General features: G+C 33.1%; 1 protein-coding gene and 1 long non-coding RNA gene across 2 annotated transcripts in view; one reads left to right on the top strand and one right to left on the bottom strand.

The window, feature by feature from the left end:
• The window catches only part of ROBO2 (roundabout guidance receptor 2), a 1,648,622-nt gene that overhangs the window by 143,729 nt on the left and 1,479,918 nt on the right, over positions 1–24,975 (top strand). The window lies entirely within an intron of this gene.
• LOC112661614 (uncharacterized) overlaps positions 8,197–24,975 on the bottom strand; it is an 80,800-nt gene continuing 64,021 nt past the window's right edge. The window contains exon 5 of the long non-coding RNA XR_003137851.3: positions 8,197–9,486. This is a non-coding gene — a long non-coding RNA (uncharacterized LOC112661614). The remainder of the gene's footprint in view (positions 9,487–24,975) is intronic.

Here is a 24,975-nt window from a genome sequence, read left to right as displayed (position 1 = left end):
AGACCAATTGACAATTCTAGAAAAGATGGCTACATAAATGGCTTCTTTAAAAACTAGAGTAATGCATCATTGTCATAATTGTTTTTAAGGGTATGAACATTTTGCTACATAATAGCATTACTCTAAATTTATACAATGGTCACTAGCCACTAATTTTGCCATATTCTCTATAAGAAACAATATCTTTACCTAATTCTGTGTATAAAAACATCAGAAACCTAACAAGTATCTATTTAGGGAATAAAGTTTCTCTAAATTGTAAACTTTCCTCCAAAGGTATATATGTTTCATAGTGTGAGGGCACAGATGGAAATTATTATCCAAAGTAATACTTTGAAGCTCATACAAATATGATGTGGTGCTAATTTTTATATGCATACTGTTTTTTAAGTTTGGATATATGTGTATCTCTATGTATGATGCATATTGAAATTTTACCTAGACATGTTGATTCATTAACTCCAAATATTGTCTGTGAATATTTTAGACTAACTATTCAAATAGTCTTAATAAGTGAGTGCCCAGATTGTAATCATTATGTACTCTTGTATTAATTTGTCCTCTCAACAAGTGTTCTTAATCAGTGTTGTTAATTGAACCCTATAAATTGGACTTCAGGTTATTTTTCTTACTTTGTGCTCCAAAAATTCACACTTTAGATCTAAGTTATAACAGCCTCTCTAGGAGGAATAGTTTATCATTTAGCTTTTATACAAGTATGACATGAGCTCATTATATTTCTGCCACTAGGTTTTATCGCTTTAATAATCTATTACAATATTTATAGAATGGCATGCTGAATCATTTTATATTTATCATATTATACAACAAATAGCATGACATGTCAATAAATCACCCTTTTTATGGACTGTTGAGATTATTCTTCCAAATTTGCATCAAAATGATGAGTCAGCATATAGTCTCTACCAAATCTAGTTTTGCACAAATTTATATCTTAGAATGGTTAATGCATATGGAAATTCAAAATTATTTGTATTATAATATTTACCAAAGTAAACTTAGTTGTATAAAATATTAAATTTCAAAATAAAATATTTCTTATAAATAAGCTATTTATTGCCTTAGGAGTAATGTAAATCATCTAAGAGTAATAAAACTTTGTACAAATTGAGATTTCCAGTTAATATTTTTTCTGTTACAAGAATGAGTTGGAGGAAAGACTCTATTTTAATAATTAAAGCCCTCAGAAAAGAAAGGAATAGAGAAATATTGTTTAATCTACTAATATATAGACGAGAAAATGGGTTTACTTATGTTAAGGAATATAACGAGACTGACAAGGAAGTGAGATTAGAAGTTGAATTTTCACACACTTATTTCAGTGTTATTTTTTTCTTTAAAATTCAATCACTAAATTTTAAGAATTTAATGTTTTATATAAACATTAGATCAAGCCGATACATATGGTCAATCAAATTAGCCTAAATGGTGGCAGCATCTTTTGGAGTCCAAGTGCTATTATATTGGAAACATATTTGAAATAAACTTCTGTTGTTTCTGAGACACTCAGTTCATGATAAACCAAATTTAATCAAACAGCTTAGGAGATGCCTTAGTTTCTTTGCTTTTCCTAGCAATAGAGCAAACTAGGGCCTTGGAATTATTGGGAAGAAAAAAAAAAGAACTAAACTGAAACAAAATTGTGGTTTACCTTGAAGATCCATAAATATTCCAAGCTATATACAATTAAAAAAAAAAAGGTGTTTTGTTGTTTCTATTCTTCCTTATCTTGTAATGTTTAATTGTACTCGATGTTAAAACATAAACATTTTGTAGAGGGCATAGTTTCTTCCAATTACAAAATATGAAATGTCTTTCTTTTATAGAGCTTCACAAATGTTCCAGTTACCAAGATTTGTCATGGCTTTCTATTCTTGTCTTACGAGAAATCTAATGGAAACATCAAAAGCTCCTCTAAAATGCACTCAGTATATTAGGCACAATTACAAATTTTTTTTAATTTTGATTTTTTAAGTATAGTTGACACACAATGTTATATTGATTTCAGGTGTACGCCATAGTGATTCAGCAAGTCTATCCATTATGCTCTGCTCACAAGGGTACCTACCATCTGTCACCTTACAATACTATTACAGTATCATTGACCATATTCTCTATGCTATGCCTTTTATTCCACTGACTTATTCATTCTGTAACTGGAAGTCTGTCTCTTCCATTCCCCTTTGCCCATTTTGCCCATCCTTCTATTCCCCTCCCCACTGGCAACCATCAATTTGATTCTCCGTTTATAGGTCTCATTCTACTTTTCATGTGTGTGTTCATTTGTTTTTCAGATTCCATAGGAAATCATATGGTGTTTTGCTTTTCTCTAACTTATTTCACTTAGCATAATACCCTCTAGGTCCATCCTGCTGTTGTTGCAATTTGAGCACTGTTATTAAGCACATAGTGTTTTAGGATTTTTATACTTAGGTAAGTTCAGAATTTTCAAAATATTGAAAAGTCAGTGTTTGGGATAAGTCCTATTAACCTTTCATTTCTTTGATTTATTTAACAAACTTAATGAGATTCTAATACATGACAGACACTGATTTAAGTGCTACAGTAGTGATTTAGCTGATTTAGGAGATAGAACAGGGAACAATACACAAAAATTGTGGTCTCCTTAGAACTTACCTTCTGTTGTGGTCAGATAGTCACAAAGAAAATAAAACACACAATATGTCATATGCTGATCAGTGCTGAGGGGAAAACATATACAGACTGAGAGGGAGGGAGGGAGGGAAAGGAAAAAGGAAGGACCTACAAATTGCAGTTTTAAATAGCATGGTCAAGGAAGGCCTCACTAGGCGGGTGACATTCAAGCAAAAACCCAAAGGAAAAGAGGGTAAGCCACGCAGCATAGCACAGTGTTTAAGAGCACAGCCTTTGCAGGTAGAAGATACTGCAGAGCCTGATGTGTTCAAGGAAGGGCAAGGAATTTTGTGGGACAGGTCTGTAGTAAGCTAGAGGCACAGCGAGAACATAGGAGGTAGACCAATCACGGGGCCAGATTATCCTGTTCCTTGTAGGCATTTGTAACGTCTTAAACTTTTACTTTGAATGAGATGGAAAGCCACTGGAGAGTGTTTAACTAGACATGTGTCACGATCTGGCTTATACTGTAAAGGATCACTCTGGCTGCTCTTGGTAGAGGCTTTGGGAGACTAGGGTGTGTCCATAGGAAACACCAAGCTTTCCACTTGTGAACTAGACCCTATCATCTTTTACTTAAGCCAAGGACATTATTCCACTATCTTTCCCCTTTCTTCTGTATCAGCAATTCTCCTCCTTGCAATCAATAATTTTCTTCATATACAAACATGCTACAATCATTCCAGGTCACACAACCCTCTCAAGGTACTGTCTCTTTTCTCTCCTCCCCAGAGCTAAGCTGCTGTAGTAGTCTACCCCTGTTGAAATCAAATCCTTTCTTCATAGTTTTTGGAGATTTCAAAAACTTATGTCCAATCTGTCTTCTCCTTTGCTACTTTACAAAATGTGTGCTTGCCAAGGGCAACCAATACCGACCTCCTTTTTCCTCAAGTCTCAGTCTTTTTCTCAGCCTTTGATATAGTTGATTATTCACTTTAAGCATTTTCTTTACTTGGTTTCCAGGACACTATACTTTTGGTTCTATCTACTGAGTAAACTGCTGCTTCTTATGCTCCTTTTCTGGTCCCCATTTTCCTGATTTCTAAATTGTAGCCTGATGGAGCTAAATTCTGACACTAATCTCTTCTATCCAAATTTAATCCCTTGTTGATCTTGTGCTTTAACTCTCATACATATACTGCTAACTTCCAAATTTTTATTTGTTCTGCTAAACTCCAGAATTGTATATTCCACTGCTTGGTTGATATTTCCACTTAAAATCTAATAAGTAACTCAACATTATTATTGCAAAATTGATCCTCTGACCTTTCCCCCTTCAGAACTTGGTACTTCTAAAATCTTGCCCATCTCTGTAATTAAATTCCATCATTTAATTATTTAAACCAAAACCTATGGAGTGAACCAAAACTGTTATCTTTCTTTTATTCTTTTTCAATCCATCAAGAAGTTCTGCAAGTCTACTTTTAAATTGAACATAGAGGGACGCCTGAGTTGCTCAGCAGTTAGCTCAAGCCTTTGGCCCAGGGTGTGATCCTGGGGTCCCGGGATCTAGTCCCACATCCAGCTCCCTGCATGGAGCCTGCTTCTCCTTCCGCCTATGTCTCTGCCTCTCTCTGTTTCTTTCATGAATAAATAAAATCTTAACAAAAATTAAAATGAATATAGATAGATCTGAGGTATTTTACACTGCTACTACATGATACACTCATCCAAGCCACTGTCAGCTCTCAGTGGAACACTGTCATGGTCTCCTATCATTTGAGTTTCTTAATCAAGAGCAGATGAGGCTATAGTGGGTTTATTGCCAATTCTTTCTTTTGAAATTATTATTATAGTTGTTGTTGTTATTTGGTGGTTCTTATATAATTGACTTAAAAACATCCTGAACATCCTCTACTAAAATCTTGAGAGAGGGACACTTGGGTGGATCAATGGTTGAGCGTCTGCCTTCAGCTCAGGGTATGATCCCGGGGTCCTGGAATGAGTCCCACATCGGGCTCCCTGCATGGAGCCTGCTTCTCCCTTGGCCTGTGTCTCTGCTTCTCTCTCTCTGTGTTTCTCATGAATAAATAAATTAAATAAAAACATTTTCGAGAGAAATTTCTTCCTGTGGTTGATTTTCAGTGGTGAGCTCTTGCTCAAGAAAAAGGGACAAATTTGAGGGTGTTAGCTAAGAGTAAACTTAAACTGAATTCAAAGAGAAGAGGTTGTTGTTTTATTAGGATCTGAAATTTTTTGGGAGTCTTAATATCACAGAAGCGAGTAAATTTTGCATAAAGGGCACCTTATAATTATCTCATTAGCCATCCAGTTTTTATAATACATCTAATTAAGTGTCACATTTCCTGGGTCAAAATTAGCATTTTATGGTTTGTAATTTTTACATTGCAAAAAATTTAATTTAATCATAATATTTAGCTGGTTTTCGATCATAAGTGCATTTTTAAGACATGTAGTTTACCCACATTGATAATTTAGCCCATTAAAAATCTTCAGATAAATACCAACTGCTTTTCATAATTCTCTGTTTTGTTTATCTGAAGTTGCTTTATCCTGAAGTCTTCCTTAAAATCTCATGTTTGTCAAAGTTGTTCTTTAGGTTATCATAAAACACTTTTGTAATTGGAAATCCCCCATCATTTCAAAGATAAATAAATGGAAGAACATAGAAATGAATTTGACCTCTGCAGCTTTGGCATCTTACTGAATTACTACCAAGTTTCTTATAAAAGCCATTAGCTCATTAGTAACTATATCATTTATAATATATTATATTAAATATAAAATATTATGAACTGGTTAGGTTATCTGGCTTCATGCTATGTAATTGCCCTTTTAAATTTATATCTCAACCAGGTTTATGTGCTTCGTAACATTTAGGATATATTCATATTTTTAAAGTGTTTCTTGTTTTAGTCAAGATTTGATGGTCTTCAAAAACAAGTTCCTGCTTTGATTTATATCAGTTTGTGAGCAATTTCTTCATTTTCTAATAGAATTTTTGAGATCATAGATAAATTAAGGAATGCTGTTGCCTTTTAGATTCACTAAGAGAGTTGGAAGACACTGATAGTGATACCAGAAATAATTTACAAGTTTAGGAAAGAGAAGAAAATGCTTAATAAAAACGGAACAAAATGTACTTTTAATGAATACAAGTTTTTTATTAGTGAAAAGCTGGTTTTTAAAAATAGCAATAAATGTGTATTTGTAGATTTGTAATTTCAACCTGATACCTGTCTCTGGTAGTTGACTCTAACTTTTTGTCTATTTTCTTCTTTGTGCAGCAAAAAACACACAAAAAACAAAAACAAAACTATTTTGGAGAATGTAATTCAATGTCAAAGGAAGCCTATTAATAGATGTCTTTATGGTATATATTCTCAAATCCATGTTATACCACATCCTTTCCTACTTTATAAGCCAGTGGCTTAGGACATAAAAAAACTCAAAAACCAAAATTGGTGTTTCTTGAATCATTTGTGATTTGTTCACACACATTGTGTTTTAGTATTCTAGTAGTGTTTTGGTGGATTTAAAGATTGGTTTGCTCTATAACACTACAATCTAAGGAATTTTTTCTTGGCTTTTAAATTTAATCTCTGAGGGTGGATAAATCTTTGCCCTCCAAGAAAATCTTTCTTGGATTTTTTTTCTTGAAGCACATTAAATTTTTAGTTCTTTTAGGATATATATGAAAAGAGATTCAAAATATAGTGTAGAACATTTTCATCTTTCCCCTCTATTTTGCAGTGCAATTCAAAGGATAGCTAATACGACATTTCTCAGTTGATCTTTTTTTTTTTTTTTTTTTTTTTGCTGGGATAAATATTAAACAAAACTTAAATATAGTAACCAATTAATTAAATATGACATTTCCTTTATTTATACTCCTAGATAAATTTTAAAAGATTTTATTTATTTATATGAGAGAGAGAGAGAGAGAGAGAGAGAACATGAGCAGCAGGGAGATGAGGGGTAAGGGCAGAAGGAAAGGGAGAAGGGGCTTAATCCCAGACCTGAGATCATGACCTGAGCCAAAGGCAAATGCTTACTGGACAGAGCCACCAGGTGCACCACTCCGAGATAATTTTTACCAGTAAAGACAGAAAAAGATCTTAGAAACTTGGTACATAATCAGGAATTCCAATGAATTCCTATAAAACATGTCCACATAATTCTAGATGAAGCGAAAGTTTGGTTTTGTTAGGACCTTTTGTTCTAGAATCTGAACACCTCATATTATGGCTTAAATTGCTATTCAGAAATAAAGCTCTTTCATATTATACACTATTATTAAAATAAAAGCTTAAAAAAGCAATATTTTATTGAATATTTTTAATACTCTCAGTGGTAAAAAGCTGTTATACAAATAAATACAAAAGATGACTGATACATGGCCAGTAGTCACAGTGTTTCAAGGAACTTTGGTGAAGGAATGTAGGCAGGCCTCAGAGGCAACTAGAACTAAAAAGTAAAGAATTTGCAGTTGTCTCTTTACCTATTCAGACATCAGTTTTCTCATTTCTTACGTGAAATCAGTACTATAATCTATATCCTAGGACTGATGGTATGATGCATATTAAGCATTCTTATACTTTGATATAGCAATTTTTCAATGTTCCACTGTAGACCATTATTTCTGTAATTTATTTTGTTTTCCTTATTCTTTCCCCAGCAACTTGAATTAATGGTTGAGGCCAGGATGATAGGACTGATCTACTTATTTTTCCAATACCTTCACTCAAATGTAGAGGAGGTTGTTCTAGCATCTAATTAAGTTTAGCATCCTTCTTTCAAATACATGACTTTAATATTTTCAAAACATTTCAGATGTTTCAAAAACTAAAGCCATCCTTTATTTGTGAAATTTTTAGTGTGAGCATTTTTCTTCATTAAAATGTTAAATTAACTGAAAAATTAAACACATTAAAAATAGGACAATTATATACAAACTAAATAATATTCAATTAGTGTGGAGAATAGTCAAAGTCATCTGAGATATTAATTGTTATAGGTAATCCTTGAATTGATATTAATTCAAGATAGTTAGAAAATTAAGAGTCCTTCTACATTATTATTTTATAAAAATTAATCACATGGGTGCAACTAGAAAGGTAAACAATGTCCTGACAAATGTGAACTTGGTACATTGCTTCGAACATGTACTCCAATATGATCTTTCTCTTGAAGTCAGGTAGATATGTAAAACTGATGTTTAAGGCCTATGCATAGGATATTACTACCCTTGTAAGTCATCAAATAATATATCATGGACTGTTGAAGTCAAGCCCTGGCTCAACATTTTGACTCTGCTGAATTGAAAAAGAAAATGAGCCAAAGAGAGAGCATCTTAAATCACAATGTCAGGGGACAGAAGAAAAGGAGAGTCCCAGGTCTACCCTTGGTTTTTTAATATGTAGTGAGCCTGCACTAGTTAATGGAGCCCATGTATTGGTAAAATGTTAACCAATCAGATTAGTATTTCCTCTTTTTTTAAAAAAAAATTTTATTGGAGTTCAATTTGCCAACATATAGCATAACACCCCATGCTCATTCCATCAAGTGACCCCCTAAGTGCCCATCACCCAGTCACCCCAACCTCCCTCCCACATCCCTTTCCACTACCCCTTGTTTGTTTCCCAGAGTTAGATGTCTCTCATGTTTTGGCACCCTCACTGATATTTTCACTCATTTTCTCTCCTTTTCCCTTTATTCCCTGTCACTAATTTTTATATTCCCCAAATGAATGAGACCATATAATGTTTGTCCTTCTCCAATCTACTTACTTCACTGAGCATAATACTCTCCAGTTCCATCCACGTCAAAGCAAATGGTGGGTATTTGTCATTTCTAATGGCTGAGTAATATTCCATTGTATCCATAGACCACATCTTCTTCATACACTCATCTTTCGAGGGACACCGAGGTTCCTTCCACAGTTTGGCTACTGTGGACATTGCTGCTATAAACATCGGGGTGCAGGTGTCCTGGCATTTCACTGCATCTGTATCTTTGGGGTAAATCCCCAGCAGTGCAATTGCTGAGTCGTAGGGCAGATTTATTTTTAACTCTTTGAGGAGCCTCCACACAGTTTTCCAGAGTGGCTGCACCAGTTCGCATTCCCACCAACAGTGCAAGAGGATTACCCTTTCTCCACATCCTCTCCAACATTGGTTGTTTCCTGCCTTGTTAATTTTCCCCATTCTCACTGGTGTGAGATGGTATCTCGTTGTGGGTTGATTTGTATTTCCCTGATGGCAAGGGATGTGGAGCATTTTCTCATATGCATGTTGGCCATGTCTATGTCTTCCTCTGTGAGATTTCTCTTCATGTCTTTTGCCCATTTCATGATTGGATTGTTTGTTTCTTTGCTTTTGAGTTTAATAAGTTATTTATAGATCTTGGATACTAGCCCTTTATCTGATACATTATTTGCAAATATCTTCTTCCATTCTGTAGGTTGTCTTTTAGTTTTGTTGACTTTCTTTTGCTGTGCAGAAGCTTCTTACCTTGATTAAGTCCCAATAGTTCATTTTTGCTTTTGTTTCCCTTGCCTTCATGGAAGTATCTTGCAAGAAGTTGCTGTGCCCAAGTTCTAAAAAGGTGTTGCCTATGTTCTCCTTTAGGATTTTGATGGATTCTTGTCTCACATTTAGATCTTTCATCCATTTTGAGTTTATCTTTGTGTATGGTGTAAGAGAATGGTCTAGTTTCATTCTTCAGCATGTGGATGTCCAATTTTCCCAGCACCATTTATTGAAGAGATGGTCTTTTTTTCCTCTTTTAAGAGGGGTGACTTAAGGAAACTGGAAAAGATGAGTAGAGACACAGGAGCATATCTTCTTCCTTAATTTATTATTAGAGAAAATAGATGTTTATGAATTAAAAAAAATGAGAGAACAAAGCAAAGTTAAACTAATTGAGATTTACTAATAGATTAAATTTTATAAAGCTGGAGGAATTTGTCAAAAGTAAAAAATGAGACTTTCAGATAAAATAATCAACATAAATAATACACAAAAGAAAATAGCCTAACTTTGCTACTCTTTAATTTTTTAGTTTTTTAAAAAAAATATTTATTTATGAGAAACACAGAGAAAGAGTCAGAGACATAAGCAAAGGGAGAAGCAGGATCCCTGTTGGGAGCCTGATAGGGGACTGGATTCCAGGATCCCGGATCACAACCTGAGCCAAAGGGAGATGCTCAACCACTAAGCCACCCAGGTACCCTGCTACTTTTTTTAAAATAGGAAAAAAATGCTCCATTTCAGGCATGGCCTTTTAAGGCATATGTAAAAAGAATACAAAAATAAGGTGAAGGTCAACAAAATGGTAAAATGGCATTTGTAAGATTCCAAAAGTAAGTTACTCCTTTAAGCAAAGATTAATGAAATGATGCTAATTTTATATAAGTAAAAATAATTTGTTACAATAGACTTTTTCATATTCATTAAAATATATATTTGGGGAGAGAGATCTAAACCAGAGGGACTGAACATGAACAAAACTAGAAGAGACAGACCCAAGGGCTAGTTATGAGCTTGGTCATGTTTATCCTACTGAATTCCTCATTGAAAGAATTATTTTGCCCCTATTCTGCTGGAATCATGCTCTGTTGGTGTGGAACTCTGTCATGCATCTTTCTGTGCCAGTACCATTTCCTGGTGGCTCATCCAGTATCAAAAATTGAGTAGCTTCAGTGGCTGAGAATGACCAGGGCAGAAAGCTGAATGTGGGTTTTCATCAGAGGACCAGGGGAGCTTGGTTATTTCTGCAGACTGGATGTAATGAGATTAAGAGCAGAGAATATCTGAGCATCTTTTGCACAACTAGGTTTCTGGATGCTGTCCCTTTGCTTGTAATTCCTGTCCAAAGTTAAGTGAGGGCAACAATAAAAATAGATCTCTTCGGGATGCTTCCTATTTTCTTGGTAGGGTTGCTACCTTAGGTATAACAAGTATTGAAGAGCGTCAGCATGCTATTTGCAAAACAAAATTATAATTTATTAGCAAGAATGAATTTGATATAATATTTTATATGATGTGATGGCATTTTTAGGCAAGTACCACTTCCTTGCCTCAGTGATTCTCTAAATTAGCCCAATAATGTTGATAAAAGAGCATCTAAAATCTAATCGCTTCTCTCCCTCAGTGGCTCTTCTAGCAGTCTATGGAAAGGGAGTAAAATCAGAAAGAAAAGTATATTCATTTCATAGTCATAAAGGCCAGCCTTAATGCCAAGAACTCTGTATTGTTATTATGTTTAAGTGTGATAATAGCCGTAGGAAACAATTGTTCTGTTTCTTATTTTAAAATGAATGATAAAACAGGATCAGAAAGGTTTAATAACTTGCCTTGGATCTTACACCCAAGTTGGTGGAAGAACTGGGGATTCAGCTTGAAAGCTGTTCACTTTAAAACTCTGTGCGAGTTCTAAAGCCTTTACCAGTTAGGAAATACCTCATATTAAAACTTTTCACAAAGCAAGGAGGTTTGAATTGTGTTTATATGTACATTTTACCAAGAATATGTTGCCCTTACTTACATGATGACCATTTTACCCAGATTGAGATGTTTTTCCAGTGTTGGTTATAGGTGTGGTTTGCATCTCCTTTACAGTCATTCGGCTTCCATTTGAGATTAAATGGGGTTATATAAGTCAATACGCATGTTTTAGATTTTTTTTTTGTTTTTGAATTGCATGTACAGAAATAGCTGACCTATAAGGGAATTGCACAAGGTTTTTACTGGTACAACTGCTTTTAGTCTTGAAACACCAGCAAATAAATCCTCTGTCCCTGTGGCCAAAAAAGGCCATATTAGCCTGCAGTTGAAACTAGCAGGCATTTTAGAATAACACAAAAAATTGGTGTCATAAAGAATTATACTGACTATTTTACAGTATATGCATTCTTTTTATGGGGGGTGGAGGTGCTTCATTTATGCGTTCTAAGGAACAGAATTTAGCTAGTAATTAAAACTATTTAACCCACATAAAGTCTTTTATACAGGCTATAAAATTAATTTTATTACAGAAATTACATTACACTTAACAGCTGATGACCTTATCTTACTGCAGTAATGTATTTTTTATTAAAATGAAACATTGTGTTTCAGAAGCAGAAGCCAAGAATCAGGCCTTGAATCGGAAAGGGCCACATGTATCATGTACAATCGCTGTCTTCTAAAAGAGCATATAACCTCTTGTTTCTCAGTTTATGATTGCATCAAGATGAGCAGATTTAAACTCTAATTAAAGAGATGCCATACATTTTCTTTTTACAACTTGGGTGACTTTAACTGTTGTATTGTCAAACCACAGCCTCAGTAAATATTAACTGTTATTTTGGTCTTTTATGTAAGCTCCGATGTGTAGGTTGAATTTATCACGAAGTCACAGTATTGACTATCTTTTCACTAGCCAATACTTTTGTTTAATTCTGGCATACCTACATACTACAGTGTTTTATTTGCTGGCAGTGCAAAGTGAATTATATTTGCTTTTAGTTATTGCTGATCATTTAAAAGACATAATTTGCTGTGGTACATGACAAACACAATATGGATGGCAACTTAAATAATTAATTATGTTAATGAATGGAATAATGTTATTTTAAATATTTTCCATTATGGATAGAAAAGCAAGTAATGCTATTAGGGATTAGGGTACTTTGAAGTCTTACATAGGTTTAATAATCTGTTTTAAAACCTTAATGAATTTTTAATATTGGGATCTTTTGTGAAAGAATAAATTGCATCACTTCAGATCATATGGTTTGGGTAGTATTTTTCCTGAGTTATTATTATCAAAAAATTATACAAGTGACTGAGTGTGACTGACTAGGAAACTCATACTGCTATACGACACTAAAATTTAAAGACATTTTAAATATAAGGACAAAAAAAGGGTAAATTCTAAAATAACTTTAGATGTTGTGTTGTAACAGAAAAAGGGAATAGGATAAAATAATCAAGGAAGTGTTTGGAAGGAGAGAGAATAGATTTAAAGAGAGATTCTATTTGAATTCAAAGACAAACACTAGTTACCAATTTCCACTGCTAATTGTATGATCTCTCCACCAAAATAAAACAAAAGATTATAATTCCTCGTTTCTTAGAATGAATGACCAAGTGCAGGCTTATTACTAATAACACTGCCCTCAATCTCTATTCTCCTTTCTGGGAGTACTGCTTTATTGCTCAAAATTGAAAAATACTGGAAAATATTTTTCCTTAGCAGTGATGAGTAGAAAGCAATACAAGTATTCATATGATAGAGTTTAATAGATGCAGTCTTATAACAACCCGTATTTTCATCCCTGGTTGTGGGTTGGGGGTAATTTTCTTTTGTAAATAAGTCTGAGTTAATATTTTAAAATTGTCTCGTTATTTAAATAATGAGGTTACTTTACAGAAATACATTTGGATGTATTTGGAGGATTTGAGGCACTTTTTGGTAGAATCTTAGAGTTAATTCAGTGACAATATTATTGGTTTATTTAATATTTGAATAACATATGATATATACAATATATATTAAAGGATTAGAAAAGCAAAATGTTAAAAATGGTTAGAAAAGATTACACATTTGGAAATACGTAATTAGACTAGACAATATATTCTGTAAGTACTATTTTAGAGATAATTAAGCCATTTTCATATTTAACTTCCAAATTGGAGCCTTATTCACTCTGTTTAAAATAAGTGTATCCTAGAAATAAATGTTTTTCTTTAAAATCAGTGTTTAGTGAAGTTCTACTATAACTAGAAATTTAGTTTTGGGAATTATGTTCAATGAAATGAAGCTATGAAGACATTATGGTAGAATATTAGTAGACCTAAATTCAGTTATAAAGTAAGGTTTGACCAAGAATGCTTAAATTATAAAGAAAGGACTAACATAAAAGATAATTTCTACAAAAAATTCTGAAAATTGGCTTCACCAAAAACATTGTTATCAGGAAAATGAAGAATGGAAAATTAGACCAATATAAGCCTGGTTGTTGCCCTCAAATATTTCACTTCAAGAAAGTACTGGAATAATGTAACATAACTTGATCTTGATATTAACATAATGTTTGGATAGTTTCTCTATGGTATAGAAGCATGACTCATTTTTATTTATTTATTTTTAAATATTTTACTTACTTATTCATGAGAGACACGGAGAGAGAGGCAGAGACACAGGCAGAGGGAGAAGCAGGCTCCATACAGGGAGCCTGATGTGGGACTCGATCCTGGGACTCCGAAATCACGCCCTGAGCCGAAAGCAGATGCTTAACCACTGAGCCACCCAGGGATCCCACATTTTGACTTCTTATCTCACTAAACATGTGTGAGATAAAATCTAGCCAGAGGAAAGCACGTGACCCGGAAGTCAGTTTACAAGCAATTTACTGAGGATCAGCCGTTCTATTGGGGTTTGCAGCCCTTGGCCAGGATGCTAATGGAGACACCCTTTTCTAGCCATTAGGTCAATGCAGTGTATTCCTAACATCAGAAAACAGGATATTTTCATGTATCAACACTTACTTTTCATGGTTGCTATTAAATATTCCTAACATAGCAAGACACCCAAGGTGTTTACCATTCAGTCCTGATCTAAAATTCAAGCATGATTATTTTTAATGCTCTCTTAAAGTAACTGGTTCAAGGCTTTATGGTGGGAAGAAGTCCGGATTATATTACAAAAACCAGTATCTCAGTCTTTGTGAAAGGGCATATTTTCCTTAAAAGTGTATCACATTTTCTTTATTTCTATAAAAGATGCTAATTTTGGCCAGTGTTGGATTTCAGATCTACCCTGAATTACCCTAAAACTGATCTGTGTAATTGCTTACAGTTTTTGATCATATAGGTCCACTCACTGTCTATTCACATGTCACATTTATAAGTGAAAGTGTTTTAAGATGGAATGTTAGTCTTTATTTTTATCATTTCCACCTGAGAGTCAAATTATCTGTTAAATTTTGGTTTAACCATCTAGAATAGATCTAAATATGCCAGGGATATGTAGAAAAGACATATAAATCTGCAAACAAAACAGAAAATAGGGCATATTTTTCCTTTGGAGTAATGGAATTGCCATATTTAAAGCATCTATACAGAATATTTCAAATCCCTTGGTTTTGGCAATATCAGATGCAATTGAACTATAGTTTTTAATATTCCCTTTTAAAAATATTTTCTAGTGCTGGAAAGACTGGTTTGTTTATGGAAAAAGTAGCAATTGATTGAAATTTATAGCTTCTCTTTAAAAAAGAAAGCCTTTTTAGAATCAGTGGCAGAACAATATGCATTAGTAGTTCCATTCAAACCACTTTAAGTGCAAATTCATGAGAACTATTAAAAATTTTTTATACTTTTTATGAAATTAAATATATATGTATGATATACTCTCTATGACATGTACAAATCGCATTCTTTCTTAAGATACATTACTCAGATACTTACTTGATGGAAATTAAGAATCTAAGTTTCCAAATCATAATGTAAATGCTAAAATTTTATTCTGGCTCTGCTTCTTAATAAATATATAAATGGTCATGTAACTGAACCTATATGAACCTGTTTTCTCTGTAAATGGGGATAATTATACCTCAATAAACAGGTATTGGAAAGAGTAATAGTTTATACTGTGAGTTTAGCCTCACAAAGTAATCAATAAATGATGGTAATGATAATAAGAATAATAGATAATTCATTGTTTTAGTACTTCTTATGTTTGAACATCCACTGCAAAATTGGATAAAAATGAAAAATTCATCTATATTACAGAAGCATAAATAAACACTTCACCTATACCTCACTCCACTCAGCGCCCTATACAGAAATTTGCCATCAGGATACAACCCAAATCTGAGGCCACTAGCACTTTTGGTCTCCCTTTACATAGTTCTTTTTCTCATCTCTCGCAACTTTGTGACCAAAGAATAGAAAATGATACACATGCATGCAGACACACACACACACACACACACACACACATACACACACACCAGAAACACTAAAAGATAAAACCTCAAGAACAAAACTCTCAGTGCAGAGGAATGCAGAGCCATATAGAACATACTTTCTTTTCCTAGTAAAATGGGAAGTAAGACTCAGATTTTTGTGCCTGGCAAAGATAACTGGCCCAACACAGCCATTCGTTTTCTTCCTGTACTTAAGTGAATTAATTCAGTCAACAAATGTATAGCAACTAGTTCCTTTTTACACAAAAACAACAGCAACAAAAAACCAAAGCAGCTTGTGTAAAGTCTTAAAAAAGCATCATGTGTTCGGAGAGCCATGTGAAGTTTAGATAAAGGGAGTATAGGAAGGATAGTGGGGAGTGAGGAACAAAGACAAAAGGGTAAAAAGCCATGGTAAAGGAGGATGAGTTCAATGCTACAGGTGACAGCTTTTTAAATAGAAGAGCTACCTGGTTGAATATTGCCCTTTTAAAATATAGCCCCTTTGTTAACTGTGAGATTGTTCATGGGGGAATGACAAGTTAGAGTGGGAGCAAGTGTTGAGGCTTTTGTCCTTACCTCCTTCAGGTGTGTATCCAAATATTGCCCATTTATATAAACAAATCCTGATTACCTTACTTGTGTAACGACCCCAGTCACCTTAATCCCCATTTTCTACTTTATTTTTCTTTTTAAGAAAATATTTAATGAACAGCTGAATTATGACGTTCCCACTAGGATGCAGGCTTTGTATTTGTTGGGTTTATTACCATAGCATCTGTGACTAGAATATTGCCAAGGACATAATAGCTACTCAGTAAATACTTTTTATTTTTAATACAATGAGTGATTTTTTCCAAATGTGAATGTACAAAGACCTGAACTAAGCAATCACCATGGGCATGGAGTAGTAGACACAATAGACTGAAGAAGCTTTTCTAAATTACAATCAATAAAACATATTTGGTGATATGGTAGATAATGAAAAAAATAGAAGAGGGGGCTCCAACATTTGTCTGTGGGCCAGTAGAATTATAGATGTGGAATTTTGGAGAAACATCTGAGATTAGAGATTTATAAATGATCAGAAAATATTGGCCATGGAAGACACTAAGTACAAAAGTCAAATAGAGAGCATAGGAAGATAGTAGATATACTGTAAAGTTTAGATCATTGGGAAAATATTAAGACTTTAGGAAAGAAACTTCTAATTTTTTTAAATGAGGATAAAAGATAGCAAAAATTCAATTGTTTCTTTCCAAAGTTTTTATAGATTTGAATTGAAGGAACTATTGAGAGTCTTTGAGACTGACCACTATTCACCATGGGGTTAAAGCACCTTTTTTTCTTTCTTTCTTTCTTTTTCTTTCTTTTTTTTTTTTTTTAAGTAAAGCATGGAGAGGAAAATATAACACTTTTTTTTGGTCAGCACATTTTGTGGGTTTTTTTTTTGCATTTTAAGGTAGAGAAATTATTTAGGTTTTAGATCTCAAAATTGTGTAGACTGACAACTGAACTCAGTCTCTTTGGTGATAATAAGGCAATGGTTTGCTTTCTATGCTCTTATTTCTTGTTGAAAGACTGCCTGTGGTTCTATATTTTACAAAGCAACAATAATTGAATCTTCAATATCTCTTTAACTCATGTTAGCATGTAGCCTTTTTCTGGTGCCTGTCCTTTCTCTCTTCTTTAAATAGACCACAAAAATTCCATAAACAGCAATTTCTACAATGATGGGCATATGATGGTTACTACTTCTGAACTGCTTAGTAAAGGAGCTTTTTGAAGCCATCATATAGTGGTAAGCTTATTCCAACTTATACCCAGAAAACTGTCCCTTCCCCACTCCCAGCCTATTATTTGTATGGAGACTGAGAGTGATTACTAGCTTCATGGAAAAAAAATCCACAGACTTAGTGAAAAAATCCAAGAATTTCTTGGGGTTTCTGAGAAAAAAAGGCAGAAACTTTTCCTTTTTATTCTATGCTGAAAGAATGTGAAAAAAAGAAGCTGTCATCTTATAATCATAAGGGTAAGAAACTTAGTATGAAGCTAAATAGAAGACTATGAACCTAAGGAACAAAAAGAGAAAAATAATCGTTAATAAGTTCTTCATAAAACTACATGTAGACTTTTCAGTTATATGAATTGAAAATTGCAATGTTACTTAGGCCATCTTGTTAGTCTTCCTTTCTCAGAGTCCTAATAAATATATTGATCATATAGCACATAACTATGCTACACATTTTATAAAAATTATATTGTATAATCCTCACCACAATTCTATAAGGCAATCGTACCATTTAATAGATGCAGAAGATGAAGAACAGAGAGATTAAGAGGTTTATTCAAAATCACATTGTTAATTGAGGTGCAATGCAGAATTTGAACCCCAATCCTGTTTTAAATCTTAGTTAATACACATAATATTATTTCATCTGTCTTGACCAGAATTTGGCTACACAAATTAGGATCTCCACTATAGTCTCTGGCTTGAATTTCCCTCTAAGCATGGCTCAATGTAGTCCTTCTCATTGTCATGTCCACAGAATAGTTTAAAAGTACAGGGTTTATATTTCTATCTATATCTATATAAAGAGACTGATGAATTTCCATCTTACAGAAAGGAATCTCATTAATAAAGTCCTTGCTGCTCAAGAGGCAATTAGGATATTCCCCATGGACTCATCCAATCCCCAGTCCACATCTTATTCAGTGAAACATATGGAAACCTAGCTTAATTAAATTAATACAATAAAATGAAGTACTTAAGAATTCAGAATGTGTCCAAGGTAGTACCAGCTATATTACTTGGGTGATCTTTAGACATTTTTCTTTGAAAAAAACCTCATTATAACACCTGTGTGCTTGAAAATGCTAAGTGTGCACTTAAATCTTACCCATAATCTACTTCAATGTTTGTGTAACACAGACTCCAAATATATATATATATATATATATATATATATATATATATATATATTTGTGTATATGTATAAACATATATTTAAGAGTATTTCTAAAATTCTTAAGAATCATCAACTGTACAAATAGACCTAACTGTATTGAGTCATTTGGAGAATAATTTTAATTTGGCTCTGATATATGATTTGGTTAATAATCTAGTGAATTGCATTCTAAGAGGTACAAAATATGGGAGAATAAACATGCAATAATGTTAGGTGATCTATATATGCATATATATATATGTACATATATATATATATATATTACATGCATGAGTCTCAGTGTGTATTTCATTCTCAAAGACACCTCAGAAAATGTCCTACTTTAGTTAAATGTTAAAGAAATGCCATGCAACTTTGTGTTCATTCCTTAATCTGATTTACAAAAAACTAAAACGCTCCATCAAGGAATCCCAATTTTTGTTATCAATTTAAAAAGGTGAATAGAAAGTCACAAACATTGCATTTTATAATTTTTAAATTGAGATAAATTAAGAAGGGATTTTTGAAAATAAAGAAATATAAGTTGGACTTCTGGCTTCTGATTCTACTTGTAAAAGAGCTAAAAGTCACCACTTTATCCTAATGATAAAGAAAAAGCATAACAAATAGAAAAATTAACAGTTCTTAGATCCATCAGAGAAGTGAGGTCATAGGAAAAAATTATTTCCCCCAAATTAGAGAAACAGATAGGTAGATAAAGAATCACAACTTCCTGGAGTAGAAACCCACCAGCAGCAACCTCCACAGGAGCCAGTGCAGTGTAGGCAAACCTCAAATGAAACATAGTATATATTGAAGAAAAATTCTCTGTTACTTCTGGCAGAGGGAGGAGTAAAGGATCCATCTAACATGCCCGAGCTTCCGGTATTTCCCCATAAGGCCTGTTGTCAAGATATACTGTTTTACCAGAGCCTACCCTAACTAGAGGAAGAGAAATAACCTGAGCCTCGTCTACCTGGGGGAAGAGAAATACCCAACTCCAACAACCTCTAGCCCTCTCATGTGGGGAAGGGAAATACACAATAGTATCCCCCTCTAGCCTTCTTGTTCCATCTAATGGGAGTGGCTAGAAACTGAGAAGCACTAATAAAGTTCACAGACTAGAGACATGAGCTCCCCAATACTCTTAGACCTAGTTATAGGACTATAACATGCTATTTCCCCCATTCCTTATCACTATATTACTAAAGGCATATTTTGTGCAGTATATCATGGTTGCCTTTTAACAAAAAATTAGAAGGTATACTAAAAGGAAGAAACAAACTTTGAAGACACTGAACAAGCATCAGAACCAGAGTTAGATATGGCAGAAATGTTAAATTATCAGAATTGGAATTTTTTAAAACTATGATTAATATGCTCAGGGATTTAAAAGAAAAAGCACACAGTATGTAAGAACACATGGGAAATGTAACCAAGCAGGTGGAAATTCTGAGAAAGGTTAAAAAAGAAAAGCTAGAGATCAAAAACACTGTACCAGAAATGAAGAATGCCTTTGGAGAACTGTGGGATAGCTACAAAAAGGAAAACATACACACAATTGGAATACCAGGAGAAGAAAGGAAGGAAAAGAAGCAATATTTGAAGTGATAATGACTGATAATTTCTCCAAATTAATGTCAGATAACAAAACATAGATCAACGATTCTCAGAAAACATTAAGCATTAAAAAATGAAGAAATAAATAAAAAGAAAATGAAAAAATCTACTTCATACACCTTACACCCAAGCAAATAATTCAAACTTCAGAAAATCAAAGATTAGGGGAAAAAAAGGAAAGATACCAGACAGGAGAAAATACCTCTAGAGACATAAAGGATTACATCTGACTTCTCTTCAGAAACCATGCAAGCAAGAAGAGAGTGAAATGAAACATGTAAAGTGATGAGAGATCAACCCCACCAACCTAGAATTCTGTACCATGTGAGACTAAGCTTCAAAGTAAGGAGAAATAAAAATTTTCTCAAAAAAAGAGATCTATCTTGTGAGAAATGTTAAAATAAGTTCTTTAGAGAGAAGAAATATGACATAGGTCAGAAACTTGAAACTACATAAAGAAAGGAAGAACATTTGAAAAAGAATAAATGAAGGTAAAATAAAAACATTTACTTTTCTTATTCTTAATCTGCCAGACAAAGGATTGTTCAAAATAAGAATAGCAATGAAGTATTTGACTATGTATTCTCATGCCTAAGTATTCTTATGTTAAATGAAATGAATTGTATAATGGCAATGATTTAAGGGATAAGAGGAAGGAATTGAGAATATTTTTGTTGTTGTAAGGTACTCTTACTACACATGAAGTGGTACAGTGTTGAGAGTGAACTAAGATTAGTTGCAAATATATATGGCAACCCTAGAGCAACCACCAAAAAACAGTACAAAAAAAGTATGATTGATATGCTAAGAAAGGAGGGAAAATGGAATCATATGATTGTTCAATTAAAACCATGGAAGACAGAGAAAGAGTAGAGGTCAAAAATAGGAACAAAGAACAAACACAACAAATACAAAACAATAATAAATACAGTAGATATTAATTAACTCAATAACTTTAATAATCACCTTACATATCAATGGTCTAAATCCAATAATTAAAAGAGTATCAGAGTGTATCAAAAAACAAGACCGAATTATGTTTTTTCCAAGAAACCCACTTTAAATATTAAAACATATATGGATTAAAGATAAAAAGATAGAGACAAGAACCACACCATAATAACACTAATCAAAAGAAAGCATGAGTAGCTCTATTAATTTCTGAGCAAGGAAAATTATCTAGGATAAAGAGGAGCATTATATATGATAAAGAGATCAATAATCCAAGAAGACATAAAAATTGTTAATGTATATGTGCTTAACAAAGAGGGTCAAAGTGCATAAGGCAAAAACTTATAGAACCACAAGGATAAATACATGAATCCACTATTATAGTTGGAGTCTTTAAGACATATACAATAGTAAAAAATTCAGAAGGATATAGCTGAACTCAACAGCACTATCAATCAACTGGATATAATTGATCTATATCTATATATGTGTATCATATAGAGTACTTCATCCAATAATAGCAGATTACACATTTTTCTCAAGCTCACATGGTACATTCACCAAGCTATACTACACTCTGAGTCACATACCACAAGAAATTTAAAATAGGAATCATACAATGTCTGCTTTCGGTCCAGAATGGAATTAAAATAGAAATCTAACAGAAAAAATAGCTGCAAAATCCAAAATACTTTAAGATTAAACTACACGTTTCTAAATGACACATAAATCAAAAAAGAAATCCTAAGGGAAATTAATGAGTATTTTTAAGTAATGAAAATACAACTTATCAAAATTTGTGAAATGCAGTGAAAGCAGTGCTTAAAGGTAAATTCATAGCATTGAATGCATATATGAGAATGAAGAAATATCTAAAATCAATAAGCTTCTACCTTAATAAACTTAAAGAAAAATACAAGTTTCATCCAAAAGTAGAAAGAAGTAAAGAAATTATAAAAATTCAAGCAGAAATTGATGGAATTGAAAATAGAAGATCAGTAGAGAAGGTTAGCACTCAAAAGCTGATTCTTTGAAAAGATAATAAAGCCACCAGGCAGGTTACTTGAGAGAGAGAGAGAGAGAGAGAGAGAGAGAACACAGAATACTAATATCAGAAATAAAAAATGCATCACCACAGATTTCATGAATATTAAAATGATAGTAAAGGAATACCGTGGACAACTCTATGTCTACGAATTTGATAACCTAGATGAAATAGACCCATTTTCTTAGGAGATATGAGCTGCTATAACTCACACATTCAGACAATCTGAATAGGACTATAGCTGTTAAAGAAATTAAGTCAGTAATTAATAACCATTCAAAACAAAGCAACAGGCCAGATGGGTTCATGGGTAACTTCTAACAAACAGGTAAGGAAGAAATTAGATCAGTTCTCCAAGTCTTATTAGGAAGATCAACACACACACATATATGAAGCCAGTATTGCTCCAATACCAAAGTTAGACAAAGACATTATAAGAAAACTATAGACCAATGTTTCATGAATATAGATGCAAAAACTCTCAATAAAACTTAATAAATGAATTCAACAGTGCATAAAAAGAACTATACAACATGAACAAATGAGATTTATCTGAGGTCTTCAAAGTTGGTTAAACATTCAAAAGTCAATTAGTATGATCCATCATAACAACAGATTTAGATTAAAGAAAAAGAAAAATCATATTATTGTAGCAATACATGTGGAAAAAGCTTTTGGCAAAATTCAACACACAGCCACACTAAAAACTCAGTAAATTGGGAATAGAGGGGGATTACCTTAACTTTGATAAAGAATATCCACAAAGAATATCCACAAAGAATCTACTGCTTCTATCATACTTAATGTTGAAATACTTAAAGCTTTTCCACGAAGATCTGGAACAAGTACAAGATATCCCCCATTGCTTTTAAACAATATATTAGAATTCCTAGCTAATAAAATAAGACAAGAAAAAGAAATAAAGAGGTATACATTTTTGGGAGGAAAAAATAAATATGTATTGCAGATAACATGACTATGTAGAAAAACTGAAAAAATCAATAACAACCAAAATCCTTTACTGGAACTAATAAGTGACTATAGCAAAGCAGCAGGATAAAAAGTTAACATACAGAAGTCCATTTCTTTCCTATATACCACTTGTGTATCTCACTATACAAGTGAGATTTGAAATTAAAAGCAGGTTATTATTCATATTAGCACCCCAAAAAAGACACAGAATATTTTACAGTATGTTTAGGAAGAACAAAATTGGAGGACTGACACCACCTGCCTTCAAGACTTAATACAAGCTCATGGTAATCAAAAAAGTATGGTATTGGTACTAGTGAAAGAATAGACAATTAAATCAATGGACCAGAATAGAGAACCCAGTAATGGACCTCCATGATTATAGACAAAATAATAGATCTTTATCGAAGTCAAGGCAATACAATGAAGCACAAATAGCCTTTACAACAAATGATGTTGAAAGAACTGGCCATCTACAGGAAAAAAATAATGAATCTAAACAGAGACCAAATATCCTTTCCAAAAATCAACTCAAATGGCTATTAGATCTAAATGTGACACATAAAATTCCTAGATAGTTAGAATAAAGCCTAGATGACCTCAGTGATGGTGAGGACTTTTATCTAAAACACCAAAGGTATGAAACCTGGAAGAAATAATTGATAATCTAGACTTCATTAACATGAAAAACTTTTGGAGAAGATAAAATCAAGAGAATGAGATGATAAGCCATAGACTAGAAGAAAATATTTGCAAAATGCACAAATGACAAAATATTATAGGTTAAATCACACAAAGAATTCTTAAAACTGAACAGTAAGGAAATGAACCACCTGATTTAAAAATAGGCAAAAAAACCTAAACAGACACTACACAAAGAAGATGTCAAATAAGCCTAGGAAAAGATATTCAAAAGATATTCAACATTCATGTATTATCAGGAAATTGCAAATTAAAACGACAATGAGAAACTACATACTGATCAGAATGACCCAAATCTGGAATACTAACAATGAGGAAATGCTGATAAGGATGTGGAGCGACAGGAACTCTACTTCATTGCTGTTGGCAATGCAAAATGGTACAGCCACTTAGGAAGACAGCTTGGCAGTTTCTTACAAATCTAAATATTTTCTTATAGTACAATCCAGCAATCATGTTCCTTGATATTTACCCAAAAAAGTTGAAAAATTATATCCATGCAAACATTTTCACACAGATGTTTATAATACTTTTATTCATGGTTATTCATGGTTGCAGAACCTTGGAACCAACCAAGGTGTCCCTTCAGTAGATGAATATATTAATAAAGTGTGGTATTTCCAGACAATGGAATATTATTCAGCACACAAAAAGAAATGAGCTATCAAGCCATGAAAAGACATGGAGAAACCTTAAATGAGTATTATTAAGTGAAATAAGCCAACCTGAAAAGGCTGTGTGTTATATCATTGCAACTTTATGAATTCAGGAGAAGGCAAAGCTACAGAGACAGTAAAAAATATTGATGATCATTAGAGTGGGCAAGGAAGGGATCAATAGGTGCAATACAGGAGTTTTAGAGAAGTGAAACTATTCTATATATCCAAAAATGGTGATATATGCCATTATGTAAGAAATGTATCATTTGTGGGAGATGTTGATATTGCTGAAGCTTATGTACGTGTGTGAACAGGAGATATATGGAAACTCTACACTCAATTTTACTGTAAACCTAATACTTCTCTAAAAAATACAATTTATTCATTAAAATGTGCCTGTGTGTATAAATTGACTTTGAGTTATCTAAACTCTCAGTTCATTTCACAGCTAGCTTGATGATAGAGCTGAGTAAATAAGAAAATTCA

Source organism: Canis lupus, chromosome 31, assembly GCF_003254725.2.
Source record: "Canis lupus dingo isolate Sandy chromosome 31, ASM325472v2, whole genome shotgun sequence".
NCBI classification, from domain to species: domain Eukaryota; kingdom Metazoa; phylum Chordata; class Mammalia; order Carnivora; family Canidae; genus Canis; species Canis lupus.
Note: the sequence above shows the minus strand (reverse complement) of the source record. Positions and strands in the feature narration are given on the sequence as shown.